Consider the following 15,266-nt stretch of genomic DNA (forward strand, 5'->3'; position numbering starts at 1 on the left):
ACACATGGACCAGCTCTCGGGCTATACTCTTCGCGGAGGAGTTTCTCAGGGGAATGGCCTCAGGATAGCGTGTGGCATAGTCCATAATGACTAATATATACTGATGGCCCCGAGCTGATTTAACTAAGGGACCAACCAAGTCCATGGCAATTCTCTCAAATGGCACCTCAATAATGGGCAGTGGCACAAGAGGGTTCCGAAAATGAGATGTGGGGGTAGTTAACTGACATGTCGGGCAGGACCTGCAATAGTTTGCTATTTCCCGGTGACACCCAGGCTAATAGAAGCTCTGTACAATCCGTTCCTGCAATTTTTCCACCCCCAGGTGTCCCCCCAAGATGTGTGAATGGGCCATGTCCAACACTTTCCGTCTATAGGGGCCTGGTGCTTTTAACTGCTCTACCACCTCCTCCCTTATTTTTCTGACCCGGTGCAACAATTCCCCACTCAACATAAAATAGGGAAACCTTGTGTCTGCTCACGGCTCTTGTGCAACCCCATTAATGACGGTGAAATTGTTAAAGGCTTCCCTCAGCGTGGGGTCCTTATGTTGAGCAGTCCAAAAATTCTCCCCGGCCACCCCTAACTCCGGGATGTCAGGGACAGGGGACCCTTCCTCTTCATCCCCAACAAGGACACATAAAGGAAACCTGTCTGCCTCTGGTGGTGGCGATACCTCTTTGGGGTGGATTGGTTCCCTGCTCTTGCTAGCACACTCAGAACCCTTCCCCCACAAATCCCAAAACAGACAGAAATCCCGGCCAATAATTATAGGATGCAACAAGTCTCGAACAATGCCAACTTCATACGACTCAGTGCCATGTGCCGTTTCAATATTCACCCTAGCCATAGGGTAGTCCTTTGCATCGCCATGTATGCACCAAACGCTAATCTTTTTACCCGGGAGTATGTTGAGAGGAAAACTGGCCCTCACAAGGGTCACCAAGCTCCCGGAGTCTAGAAGTGCCATTGCTGCTCGCCCGTTCACCTTCACGGGACACGCTTGTGGCCCCTCGTTAGGTGGCGAATTCACACTGCAAGCTGGATATGCGTAGTACGAACTACAGCGTCCCATGCTGCAGTCCATCTGCTCGGTGGTCTGGGAACAACGGGCAGCTATATGTCCTGGCCTGTGACATTTCCAGCAAATAATATCACCCGAGGGGACCTTGGGCACCGCCTCCACTGCCCCTTTTGACCTTGGACGCTCCACCCCTTTTTGTGACTCCGCCCCATGCTTGGTCCCCAATACGGAATGGGCTGCTTCCCCAAGGAACCTTCCATCCCCTGGTATCTCTCGACCAGCCCAACCAGTTCATCTGCATTTTGGAGATCACCCTGGGCGACCCAAGTCTGTAGGGGTCTCGGCAGAGAATGCACAAACCGATCCATGACCACTCGCTCTACCATCTGTGCCGGGGAAGACGACTCTGGCTGCAGCCATTTCTGGACCAGGTGCAACAGGTCAAACATTTGGGAGCGCGGCAGTTTGTCCCGGTGATAGGCCCAGTGATGAACTCGCTATGCCCTGGTATTCATTGTCACTCCCAAGCGTGCGAGAATTTCCGCTTTTAATTTGGGATACTTTCTGGCGTCTTGTACAGTCAGGTCAAAGTACGCCTTCTGGGGCTCCCCTGTTAGGTACGGGGCCAGTACCTCTGCCCACCGCTCTGGCTGAAGTTTTTCCCTCTCAGCCACACTCTCAAACACCGTCAGGAAGGCCTCCACATCATCCTCAGAGGTCATTTTTTGCAATGCGCGTCTTACCGCCTTCGTGACGTGGGTGGCGTCAGCCGGACCTGGGGTTGGGGCACTCGTCCTGCCCTCCTGGATGGCGGTTGCCAGAAGTTGCATCAGCTGCCATTGCTCCTGCTGGCTCTGCTGCCGTTGCTCCTGCTGGCTCTGCTGGAGCTGCTGTAAGAACAGCCTGTTGGCCTCCCGTTGTTGTGTCTGGGCCTGGACCAGGTGTTTCAGCAGGTCCTCCATTATTCCGGGTAGAGCTTGCTGCCTTACTGAAAATTTTACCCAGGACATGCAGCAATGGTCTCACGTATCTGCTGGGAACTCTGCCCGCACGTCTAGCACCAATTGTAGGGATTCTACTCGCTTAGGTGCGACGGGAGACAGTCAGGAGGCAGGTTCCCTTAAAGTTCATGCGGTTTATTACGTCATAAACGAAACAGCATGTCACCAAAATAAACAGCCTTCAGTTCAGGCAACAAAATAACATCAAAATGTCCTTTCCTTCAGGCTCAGTCCACGAGCCTCAGCGCACACAGGAGGTGTATACCCTCCTCACATGCAGCTGCCTTGTTCATGAGCAGGCCACATTATAAGGGTGTAGCCACACCCACGAACCCAGCAGCTGACTGGTCACACGACTGTGACCTCACCACAGGTCCTTCAAAATAATAATAATACAGCAATGTTTGTTATGCCTTACATTACGGAGACAAGCCATTTATGAGACACATATCTCCCATCGATTACACGACCCTTAGCCCTGCCACAATTGATTAAAGGAGTCTGTGTCATTCTTTCAATTAAAAGACCTTTTTATGGGTTTGTTAATTTTTTATACAATATGACTATGGGGTTAGTAATGGGGGTGTCTTATAGATGCCACTCCATTACTAACCTTTGTGCTTCCTGTCACCTGACAATACAAAGGTGGCATCATCCACCCAACAATAACCCCACTTGCCACCACATCAGGACAAGTGGGAAGACCAAGGCTAAGTGCCAGAATTGGATCATCTTATAGATGCACCTTTTCTGGGGCGGCAGAAAGCTGATGTTTTTAGCCTGGGGAAGCAATATCCATGGCCTCTTCCTAAGCTATTAATTTCATCCGGCAGCTGTCTGCCTAGCCTTTGCTGGTTATTAATTATGGGGGGACCCTATGACTGTTATTTTGGGGGTTTCCCCATTTTAATAGCCAGTAAAGACTAAGTATACAGCTATCAGCTGATATTAATGGCCTGGTAAGCTCCATGGGTATTACCCCCTTTCCAGGCTATAAAAACATCGGCCCCCAGCCGTTGGCTTTGCCTTTTGTTGGGAAAGAAAATTACGTGGGAGTCCACGCCATTTTTTTTCAGACAAATATTCATTTAATAATGAAATACATGTACAGTAAGCTGCAGAACTAATTGTATATGTCACTGACATCTTTATATCCATTTATTCCATGTGTATATGCTGTGTATAATCCTTGTATTCTATCCTGTCAGGTCCCGCTGTGATATTACTGTATGGGGCTGCTGAATCGCCGGCTTTTCATTTATCTATCTATCTATCTATCTATCTATCTATCTATCTATCTATCTATCTATCTATCTATCTATCTAGCTATATATATATATATATGTGTGTGTGTGTTTTGAAGAATATTTCCTTTGAAAATTATGTTTAAATGACAGGGAATTACTCTATGTTAAAGCTCATGTTAAAATTGCGTTGTAATCGGATAGCGATCACACTGCATTCGGATGTAAATCGAATGCTAAGTGTTAAAAATCGAATTGCACTCTCATGAAAAATGCATGACACTTGAGGGGGTTTTACACATAGCGATATCGCTAGCAATATCGCTAAAACGTCACTGATTTTGTGACGTTATAGCGATATTGATAGCGATATCGCTATGTGTGATACTTACCTCTGACTGGCTCCTCCGCTGTCCATCGCTGATCGCTCCAGATCGGGCGGCTCCATTTCTAGTCGTCTGCTTCCTGCTGGGCTTCCTGCTGTGTGAGACGAGCGACGCTGGACGCAGGCAGGAGGATGCCAGGATCGCTGTGTGTGTGAAAGGTGAGTATCGTCCGCTGCGTTGCTGCTGCATCGCTGTGAGATCTTCCTGTGTGGAAGCTCACTAGCGATCATTTAGCGATGCACCAGCGATCCTGACCGGGTCGGATCGCTGGTGCATCGCTAAATGTAAAAGGGCTTTTGCATGACACTCGTCCAACTTTGCAGGAACAAAACTGGACCAATTTTAAAATTGCTAGTGTGCCTCCGGCTTACACTCAAGTTTTCTTCTACATACAATCTTTGTTCGAGATGTAGCAGTCAGTCTAAAGGGGGCTTCATCAGAGAAATCTATGCACTTTGCAGAAAGTACATGGACGGAACTGCATAGGGCTGTGTTAAAATTCTAGTCCGTGTGCATTTGTAATAATACTAAGCAACCACACTTCCCACATGGATGATAGGTGTGTGTGGTGTTCATCAATATTTTACACCTGTGAAGCCTTATATCATGAGGGTTTGCTGCATCTTGCAATGCATTAGCATTGTGACCAAAGTATTGGTAAATATAGCGACAAATTGCAAGGAGGAATATTTATATTCAAGCTTTGGGGTCTACACAGACTAATAGCTTTATTTATAATAACTGGATACTCATAAAATACTGCTAGTGGTGAGAATTGTTTTCAGCTGCTCTACTGGATGTTAGCAAAAAGGTCTTAAAATTATGAAAAACTATGTAAAGTGTATTATATAATACCTACTTTAGTATAACCCTAAGCTTTATTTACATAAAATTAGAGAGGAGCAGATCAGGCCGAATTAAAATTATGCCTGTTTGTGCAGATTTTCTTAGAGAAATTCAATTTACAGAGAAGACCCCACAGCATAAAAAATATAATATATAAAAAAAAATATATATATTTTTAATTGCTTTACCGCTCACTAGAGATGAGAGAACATGCTCGGATAACATGTTATCCAAGAACACTCGTGTGTTAGCATCTAAGGCGTGCTCGGATAATATATTCGAGTCCCTGTGGCTGCGCCCCAAAACATGCAGCCGCAGGAACTCGAATATATTTTCTGAACACACCCAAGATACTCGGATAACACTTTATCCAAGCACGCCCTCTCTTGCCCCACAGCTCCTCACCATTACCTGTCTAGTCCTTGCCACATCTTCAAATTGCCGCTACTTGCGCTAAAATCCCTGGAGCACTCACGTTGGGACTGGACTTCCAGCTTTGATGAGGACTGGGAGGGTTCTTTGCATGAATTGCTTGACCTTTTGTGTGCTTGCGCAGACACCTCTTAGCCAGAAGTCCTGGCCCAGGGTGAGAGGCTTGCCGATATCAGCATGAGCAGTGACAATCTGAAGGTGCAGGGAAGACAGGATGGGTGACCCACAGAAATTGGAGAGGTGAGAGGTAGACTGAGTATAAGAATTATATTTATATTTTAACATTTGAATGGCCTTTTTGGTTCCAAAAATTGGTGTGCAGTGGGTTCCATTGTCTGAACCCGCGCAGAAGCAAAGAAAACAAAAATCAAAATTTTGTCCAATACGGATTCTTTCTAAAGTTCATATCTACTAAAAATGTATTTGCTCATCTCTTCACAAAACTAGACTAACTAGAGTAAATGTAATAGCCTGGCTCATTTTCAGCTACCTCGTAAATCACATAACTTGTATCTTACAACTGCCATCATTTATGAGACACATGTAATAACTATGAGATCAAAAATGACACAGCTATAAATAAATTAAGGAGCATAAATAAATGCACAATATCTGATGTTGTAGAAATTTTTGAACACTAACATAGAGGATCTTGGAGTTTAACACATGCAGTTTGTCCCTTGCCAAAACTGGTCTGCTAATCACGCAGCTCTAGTGTTATCTACTTGGTTAAGCGTCTGTTTACTGTACATCTTGTACACTTTATAGGCTGTTTTTAGACCTGCTTATATAGAGAGCTCACTTGTTTTCTAACCATTAAACAGATGTGCAAGCTGAGTATGATAACATCATTCACTTTTCTACTGTTGTCAATAGAAAAAATATAAGGCCACTGTCTTTAGAAAGTGTATAGCCTCGCTGTTAAGATGTATATGTCAAATTCAAGCTGAAATAGCTAATCTTTATGAGGGTAATAAATTCAGAGTATTGACACAGAACAGCTGGAGACTGAAAAGCTATAGGATATGTGATACCTATAAAGAGGATACCTACAGGTGTTTAATAAGGGGAACATGTCAGGAATTGGAAAATCACAGCTGTCCTAATAGGTAGTTGTAATTAAAAATGAACAACATATTGTAGATTATTTGAGGACACTTGCTAGCTCGGTGCAATCCACTATTAGACATCAGAATGTGACTATCTGAAATAAACAGTAAAATGGGTTAAGGAACAGAACACACACAGCAGCTATTACTGATTTTCATTTTTATAAATAAATATATAGCCACTATATATATATATATATATATATTTAATATATCGCTGCAAGCTTTACTCTGTCCGAAGCCTTTATAGTCTATGCAAGCACGACACGTCTGCGCAGTCTGGCTCCACACAGAAGAAGGCATCCAGTGGTTAAAGGTAAGAGGAATGTGTATGGCGCCTGAGATCGCGGTATGCGTAGACACTGAATGCATACCACGATCTCCGGTGCCATACTTACATACTTACCGACCGGGAGGAGCATTGCTGCAGCGCTTCTCTTCTCACTGGAGAACGGTGCAGGAGTGCGACTCCGGAATTGTGCATGCGCATAGCGCTATCCGGCGCCATTTTACTGAATACACATTTGCTGTGTGTCTTCAGCAATATGGCACCAGACACCGTGGTATGGGCATGCGCGTACTCCGGCGCCGCACTGCTCCCCCGGCCTCTGGCAGAACGGGACAGCGCTGGAGCACAGGGAAGAAAGGTGAGTATAAATGTTTGTTTTTTTGTGTGTGTGCAGTTTAATAGGGGTGAGGGGGACCATACATATCAGGATAGGGGGGTGAGAGGTAGCATGCATACCAGGATAGGAGGTGAGGGGACCATGCATATCAGGATTGGGGGTGAGGAGACCATGCATATCAGGATAGGGGGGTGAGGGGTAGCTTGCATACCAGGATAGAGGGGTGAGAGGACCATGCATACCAGGATAGGGGGGTGAGTGGACCATGCATACCAGGATAGGGGGGTGAGAGGACCATGCATACCAGGATAAGGGGGTGAGGGGACCATGCATATCAGGATTGGGGGTGAGGGGACATGCATACCAGGATAGGGGGTGAGGGGACCATGCATACCAGGATTGGAGACGAGGGGACCATGTATACCAGAATTGAGAGGTAAGGGGTGTCATGTATACCAGGATTGGGGGGGTGAGGGGGTATCATACATCCTATGATAGGGATGAGGTTGGTTCCATGCATACCAGGATTGGGGGTGAGGGAACCATGCATACCAGGATTGGGGGGTGAGGGGACCATGCATTCCAGGATAGGGGGGTGAGGGGACCATACATACCAGGATAGAGATGAGGGGGTACATGCATACCAGGATAGGGATGAGGGGGTACCATGCATACCATGATTGGGGGGTGAGGGGACCATGCATACTAGGATGAGGAATGGGATGCCAAGCATACCAGGATTGGGGGGGTGAGGGGACCATACATACCAGAATAGGGATGAGGGGGCTATGCATACCATTATAGGGATGAGGGGGCCATGCATAGCAGGATACGGATGAAGGGGAAACATGGATACCAGGATAGGGATGAGGGGGCCATGCATACCAGGATAGGAGGGGGCAGCACATACCAGGATGGGAGACCATATGCCAATAAAAATACTCGCCACCCAGGCGTAGAACAGGTTCATAGCTAGTACATATATCTACACCGCGGCCAAGGAAAGTATTCAGACCCCTTTAAATTTTTCACTCAGTTTCATTGCAGCCATTTTCTAAATTTATAAAAGTTCATTTTTTTCTCAGTATTGTACACTCTGCGCAACATCTTGGCTGAAAAAAATAGAAATGTAGAAATCTTTGCAAATGTATTAAAAAAGAAAAAATGAACTATCACATGGTCATAAGTATTCAAACCCTTTGCTCAGTATTGAGTAGAAGCACTCCTTTGAGCTAGTACAGCCATGAGTCTCCTTGGGAATGATGCAACAAGTTTTTCACACCTTGATTTGCGGATCCTCTGCCATTCTTCCTTGCAGATCCTCTTGAGTTTCGTCAGGTTGTATGGTTAACGTTGGTGGACAGCCATTTTCAGGTCTCTCCAGAGATGCTCAATTGGGTTTAGGTCAGGGCTCTGGGTGGGCCAGTCAAGAATGGTCACAGTCAGAGTTGTACTGAAGCCACTCCTTTGTTATTTTAGCTGTGTGCTTAGGGTCATTATCTTGTTGGAAGGTGAACCTTCTGCAAAGTCTGAGGTCCAGAGCACTCTGGAAGAGGTTTTCATCCAGGATATCTCTGTACTTGGCCGCATTCATGTTTCCTTCAATTGCAACCAGTCATCCTGTTCCTACAGCTGAAAAACACCCCCATCGCATGATGCTGCCACCACCATGTTTCACTGTTGGGATTGTATTGGGCAGGTGATGAGCAGTGCCTGGTTTTCTCCACACATATCGCTTAGAATTTTCACCAAAAAGGTCTATCTCTGTCTCATCAAACCAGAGAATCTTATTTCTCATAGTCTGGAAGTCCTTCGTGTATTTTTTAGCTAACTGTATGTGGGCTTTCATATGTCTTGCACAGAGGCTTCCGTTGGGCCACTCTGCCATACAGGCCCGACTGGTGGAAGGCTGCAGTGATAGTTGACTTTGTGGAACTTTCTCCCATCTCCCTACTGCATATGTGGAGCTCAGCCACAGTGATCTTGGGGTTCTTATTTACCTCTCTCACCAAGGCTCTTCTCCCACAATTGCTCAGTTTGGCTGGACAGCCAGGTCTAAGACTTCTGGTGGTCCCAAACTTCTTCCATTTAAGGATTATGGAGGTCACTGTGCTCTTAGGAACCTTGAGTACTGCAGAAATTCTTTTGTTACCTTGGCCAGATCTGTGCCTTGCCACAATTCTGTCTCTGAGCTCCTTGGCCAGTCTCTTTGACCTCATGATTCTCATTTGGCCTGACATGCACTGTGAGATGTGAGGTCTTATATAGACAGGTGTGTGCCTTTACAAATCAAGTCTTATCAGTTTAATTAAACACAGCTGGACTCCAATGAAGGACTAGAACCATCTCAAGGAGGATCACAAGGAAATGGACAGCATGTGACTTTTGTCAGTCAAGATGGGGTACAGAGTGTACATTAAAAAAATGAACTTTTTTGAATTTACCAAGTGGCTGCAATGAAACAAAGAATGAAAAATTTAAAGGGGTCTGAATACTTTCCGTACCCACTGTATGTGTGTGTGTCACTGACATTTTTATATCTATCTATCCTATGTGTATATATCTATTCTATTTATTCTACTCAAACCTGTCACGCTGTGATTTTGCTTGCCAACAAGAGTTTTGCCACCAAGTATTGTCTTGTTTGCCAGAGGGATCAAATACTTATTTCTCACTGCAAAATGCAAATAAATTTATATAATATATACAATGTGATTATCTGTATTTTATTTTTGATATTCTATCTCTCAATGTTAAAATTAACCTACCCTTAAAATAATAGACTGTTCATGTCTTTGTCAGTGGGCAAACTTACAAAATCAGCAAGGTATCAAATATATATTTTTATAACTCTAGAACGCTACAACGGATCCCAGTGATTCTGAGACTGTTTTCTCGAGACATATTGTACTTCATGAGAGTGGTAACATTTTTGGTGTGACTTGCATTTAGTTGTGAAAAAATGGAAATTTGGAGAAAACTTCTCAATTTTTCAACATTGAATTTTCATGCCATTAAATCACAGAGATATGTCACACAAAATAGTTAATAAGCAACATTTCACACATGTCTACTTTACATCAGCACAACTTTGGAACCAAAATTTATTTTGTTTGGAAGTTGTAAGGGTTAAAAGTTGACCAGCGATTTCTCATTTTTACAACAAAATTTACAAAAACCGTTTGTTTAGGGACTACATGACATTTGAAGTCACTTTGAGGGGTCTATATGTTAGAAAATACCCAATTTCTGAAAACTGAACCCCTTAGGCTATGTGCACACGCTGCGGTTTCTGCTGTAGATCCGCTGCAGATTTGGCCTCTGCGGATCCGCAGCAGTTCTGCAGACAGTGTACAGTACAATGTAAGTCTATGTGATTTACTATCCGCAGTGCACATGCTGCGGTTTTTCAACTGCGGAAAAGCTGCGGTTTTGAATCGGCAGAAAGAATTGACATGTCAATTCTTTCTGCGGATTCCGCTGCAGTTTGCCACCTATTCAATTGTCCAGGTGTCAAACCGCAGGGGAAAACCGCTGGCCAATCCACAGATAAAACCGCAGGTCATTTTACCTGCGGTTTTACCTGGGGATCCGCAGATACAAATCTGCGGGTGAATCCGCAGCGTGTGCACATTGCCTTGGTACTCAAAGCCACATTCAAGAAATGTATTAAACCTTCAGGTGCTTCACAGGAATTTTTGGAATATGGAAAAAAATGAACTTTTAATTTTTTTTTCCCAAAAAATTTACTTCAGATCTAAATGTTTTATTTTGACAAGAAGTTTATAATGTTGCTCCGTAAAAATAAAAAAAAAAAAATCAAATTTTCCCCACAAATATGTTTTAGCACAAAATATTGCATTTTCATGAGGGTAACAGAAGAAATTGCACCATAATAATTGTTGTGCAATTTCTCCTGAATACTCTGATACCCAATATGAGTGAGAAAACTACTGTTTGTGCGCACGGCAGGGCTCGAAAGGGAAGGAGCATCATTTGACTTTTTGAATGTAAAATTTCCTGGAATCATTAGTGGACGTCATGTCCCATTTGGAGAGCCCCTGATGTGCCTAAACTGGGGAAACCCCCCACACGTGATCCTATTTTGGAAACTAGACCCCTCAAGGAATGTATTTAGATGCGTGATGAGCACCTTGAAACCCCAGGTGCATCACAGAAGTTTATAACGTTGAGGCATGAAAATAATAAAATCACATTTTCCCCACAAAAATGTCATTTTAGCCCTAAATTTGGCATTTTCATAAGAGTAACAAGAGAAATTCCTGCATACAATTTGGTGTGCAATCAATTTCTCCTGAGTATGCCGATACCCCATATGTGGGGGATACTACTTGAATACTACATTTGAGGCACAGTGCAAAGCTCAGAAGGGGAGAGGTGCCTTATTGGAGATCAGATTTTGACGTGTTTGAGGGTGCCATGTCACATTGGCAGAACCCCTGAGGTGCCAGAACAACAAAATCCCCCTATATGTAAACTAATTTTCCAAACTATACTTCCCAATTAATTCATTTAGGGGTGCAGTGATCATTTTGACACCACACGTGCCTCAAAGAATTTTATACCACTGAGCAGTTAAGAAAGAATAAATTACATTTATACCACTAAAATATTCTTGAAAGCTTTATTGTGCTGACGCGTTCGTGGCAAATCTGCCACTACCTCAGGGCCAAAGAATTTGCCACAAAACGCTTCGGAACAATAAAGCTTTCAAGAATATTTCTGTCCTTTTGTGGTCAGCGCGGATACATTGAAAAACCCGGTCTTTTTCTTCCTCCTTTGTGACACTGGTATCTACGGGAGTCTGCAGCGAGCACTGGTTCCTTTTACATTCTGCAAAGGGTTGTGACTGTTCACAACCTGTAAAGGTGAGTGCACTAACTGTGTATTGTCACCCAAAATATCACTTGTATTGCCCTATGTGCCCTCTCTTTCCTTATCTTAAGGGCTAATAGGAGAAAATGGACCTTAGTTTGTTGTAAAAATTTCCTAAGTGGGCCAATACCCTACATGTAATTGGAAAATATTTTTCAGGCACAGTGCAAATCTCAGAATGCAAGGAGCGCCAGATTTTACTGTTATGGTTTGCAGTTGCCATGACCCACTTGGAGAGCCCATGAAGTGCCAGAACAACAGAACCCCCCATAAGTGAGCCCATTTTACAAACTACACCTCTCATTGAATTCATCTAGGGGTTCAGTGATCATATTGACACCACAGGTGTGTCACAGAATGTCATATCATTGTACAGTGAAGAAAAAATAACTGCATTTTTACCACCAAAATTTTGTTTTAGTTCCAGATTTTACATTTTCACACAAGAAGTGGGTAAAAATGGCACCAACATTTTCCCCCTATTTCTACTGAATGTGGCAATACCCCATATGTGGCTGTACCATACTACTTAGCCATATGGAAAGACTCAGGAGGAACAGAGTGCTATTTGCCTCCGGGAGCGTAGATTTTCCTAGAACAGTTTACAGACTCCATATACAGAGCCCCTAATTGCTAGAAGAGCAGAATCCCCCCCTCAAGTTACCCCATTTTGAAAACTATACTATACTATGGGGAATTATCTACAGGTGCAGTGAAGATTTTGACTCCATGGGTATTTTGCAGAAACAAGCAGCAATGAATGTTGCGAGTGAAAATTGCAAACTGCCGCTGTGGTGACCACTATGTTGCAGTCACCAGAACGTTATGCCCAGCCATGCCCAGCCTGTGTTCCTGGAGACATTTACCCGTAAGTTAAGTGGGCTGTCATCACTTCAGAATTGCCAAACGTGGAGGATATATGTGATTTAATTGTGGGGCTCAGAAGGGAGGGGCATATGGGTATGGGAGCACAGAATTTGTTGAATTTGTTTTGAAGGGTGAGGAGCCATTTCACTTTTCGAAATCTTTGTGGTACCAGTAACATGGAGGCCCTCTATATTTCCATTAACAAATGACAGACCTGTGTAGGGATTTGCTTTTTTGTGGATTGAGTTGAAGCTTTTATTGGGAGCATTTTACATAATGTTTGAGATCACATTTATCCGGCACTCTACGCTGACCACTTTAATTTGGGGTTTCCATCTAAGTTTTTGAGTGGCATGATTCAGATGAAACCCTGAGGAATCCATTCACTGTAATGAGGCAGCAGAGTTACTGGGGACTCCATCTGGCCTCTGTTCAGTGGTGTTCTTTTCAGAAGTGCACAAAACTGTGGCCGACAGCACTTTTATGCAATCCTAAAAAGACGGACACCACCAGATCACAGGTCAGACGGCATCCACAGTGCCTTCATCTGCCTCATTATAGGGAATCTGGGGGTTCTGTCTGAATCACGTATTTCAGTGATATGGAGTGCCCCGACAGGGCCTTGGGTTACTCGGTACCTGACCGGTCAGGTTTTTTAAAGGGGGATGTGTCACAGTGGCAGTGACCCGGTCCGTGGCCCTGGCGTCCAGTAAAGATGGATATTTTATGAAGGATGATGGATGATAATAGGGAAAATGATGGAGGGATGGTAGGGAAATGGGGAGTTTGTCGTGACGCCACCCGTGGTATTCGGCAATGATAGCCGACGCTACACTGCAGATCCTCTGGGATGGTGATAGGGCTGCAGAGATGATGAAGCTCTCCACGGGCAGAGCTGTGTCCCAGGGCGGTTGAGCCAGTGATGGTGATGGTGAATGCGTTGTAAGGCAGGTGAGACACAAATGACTCGAGGAACACAGTTGGGTGCAGTTTCAGGGTTTTTATTCACAATTTCTGTGTACACGGTGACCTGCTTGGTACTGTGTCCTCCGGGGAAGGGGTCCAGCAAACTCCCAGGTAACTTGGGAACATCTTTTCAGGACTCCCCTTTATGTTCACCTTTCTTGGCCGCCTCTGTGCGCTGATCTTCTCTTTCTCTCCTGCCCTGCACCTTCACAAGCAGTGTCCCCGAGCCAGCAGCCGCGGACCCTGTCGGGGGATGTTCTCAAAGTCCCCTTGCTCCTATCTGGCTACCTTTTTGGGGAATGCCTGTGGTTGTGGCTGAGGCGCTGGAAGTTACCTCAGCCTCCGGCTTGCTAGGTGAGCCTCATTTGTTATTCTCCACTAGACTAGGGGCCGGCTCCATCACTGTGGCCTTGTCCTTCCACGTCTGGATTCGGGCCCCACGGGTGGCTTCTGCACTACCCGTGCCCCAAGTACCCCTTCTATTCTCCTAGGAGCTTTCTTCTAACTAGATGTGTCTCTCTGACCCTTATCTTCCCACATCAGTCCTCTTCCTCCGCTGTCCCGTCACCAACTGACTGGATCTTTCCAGAACAATCTTTCTACTTCACATTAACTCCTCCCACCAACTGTCACTGATTGGATGTCCCTACTCACACCACCTCCTAAGCTCCTCCCCTTCTACCTACCTTTCTCCACTAACTCCCCAGCACCCTTTCCTAGCCAGTCTGGGATGAGGCCATCCGCCCCAAGGGTACACCCAGATGCCCTGAATAACCTGGTGTGTGTTGGGTGCGAGTGTTAGGAGTCCTGGGTGGTTCTCCCTCCTTACCTGAGGGTGGGATACCACACCTCTGGATGAGGGGGTGCCAGAGATATACAAGGAAATCCCTGTGTAAGCGCTCAGTATTAAACATGCGACAAGCCTTACTGCGGTCCTTGGTAGGGAGAATGAAGAAATCAACAGCAGGTGAAAAATTGGTTTTATTTATTTGTTACGCCATTGCTTGTGCAGTATAAGTGATTATGCAACTATATTCTTCGGGTCAGTGCAATTACAGAGATACCAGATTTATATTGGTGCTTTTATGTTTCGCTGCTGTTACACACTAAAAGGCGCTTTTCATTGCAAAAAATAGTTATGCATGGCCCCATCAGAAAAGATTAAAAAAAGCAAACCATTACACTTACCTTACTCCGCTCCCTGGCAGAATCTTGCTCTGTTGCCAGCAGCTGCATAATGCTTGTTAGCATGGCATGGCAGGGACTTCATGCGCTGCTCACAAGCAGATCACAGCTGTCGGAATACTCGCCGGGACAGTTCATCGCAAAGAGCATTGAGTATTCATTGCTCTTAATTAGCGTGCAGTGTCAGCCGCAGCCTTCCTACTGCTGCCGGCGGTCACGTGTGGCGATACTTAAAAGAAATGAATATACTGAAGAGCAATGAATACTCACTGCTCTCTGTGATGAATAGTCTCAGCGAGTATTCCGGCAGCTGTGCTCTGATTGTGAGCACCATATGACGTCCCTGCCATGCGCTGTTTACAAGCATTAAGCAGCTGCTGGAAACGGAGCAGGACACTGTGAAGGAGCAGAAGAAGGTAAGTGTAATGGGTTTTTTTAAAAAATCATTTCTGATGGGACCATGCATACCAGGAACGGGATGGGGCCAATCATAACAGAATAAGGATAGGACCAATGATACCAGGAACGGGATGGGGGCAATCATACCAGGATGCCAAAATGGAATGAAATTTCATTGCCCTCCATGCCCATGGTCGTGGAATGCAGTGAATATTCATTTCTCTTTAGCAGCAGGCACAGGAGTTAGCGGCAGCCACCGAGTCCTACCTCTGTGACTCGCTGCTC

This window comes from Dendrobates tinctorius, unplaced genomic scaffold (assembly GCF_039654945.1).
Source record: "Dendrobates tinctorius isolate UK_male_01 unplaced genomic scaffold, ASM3965494v1 ptg000043l, whole genome shotgun sequence".
NCBI classification, from domain to species: Eukaryota; Metazoa; Chordata; class Amphibia; order Anura; family Dendrobatidae; genus Dendrobates; species Dendrobates tinctorius.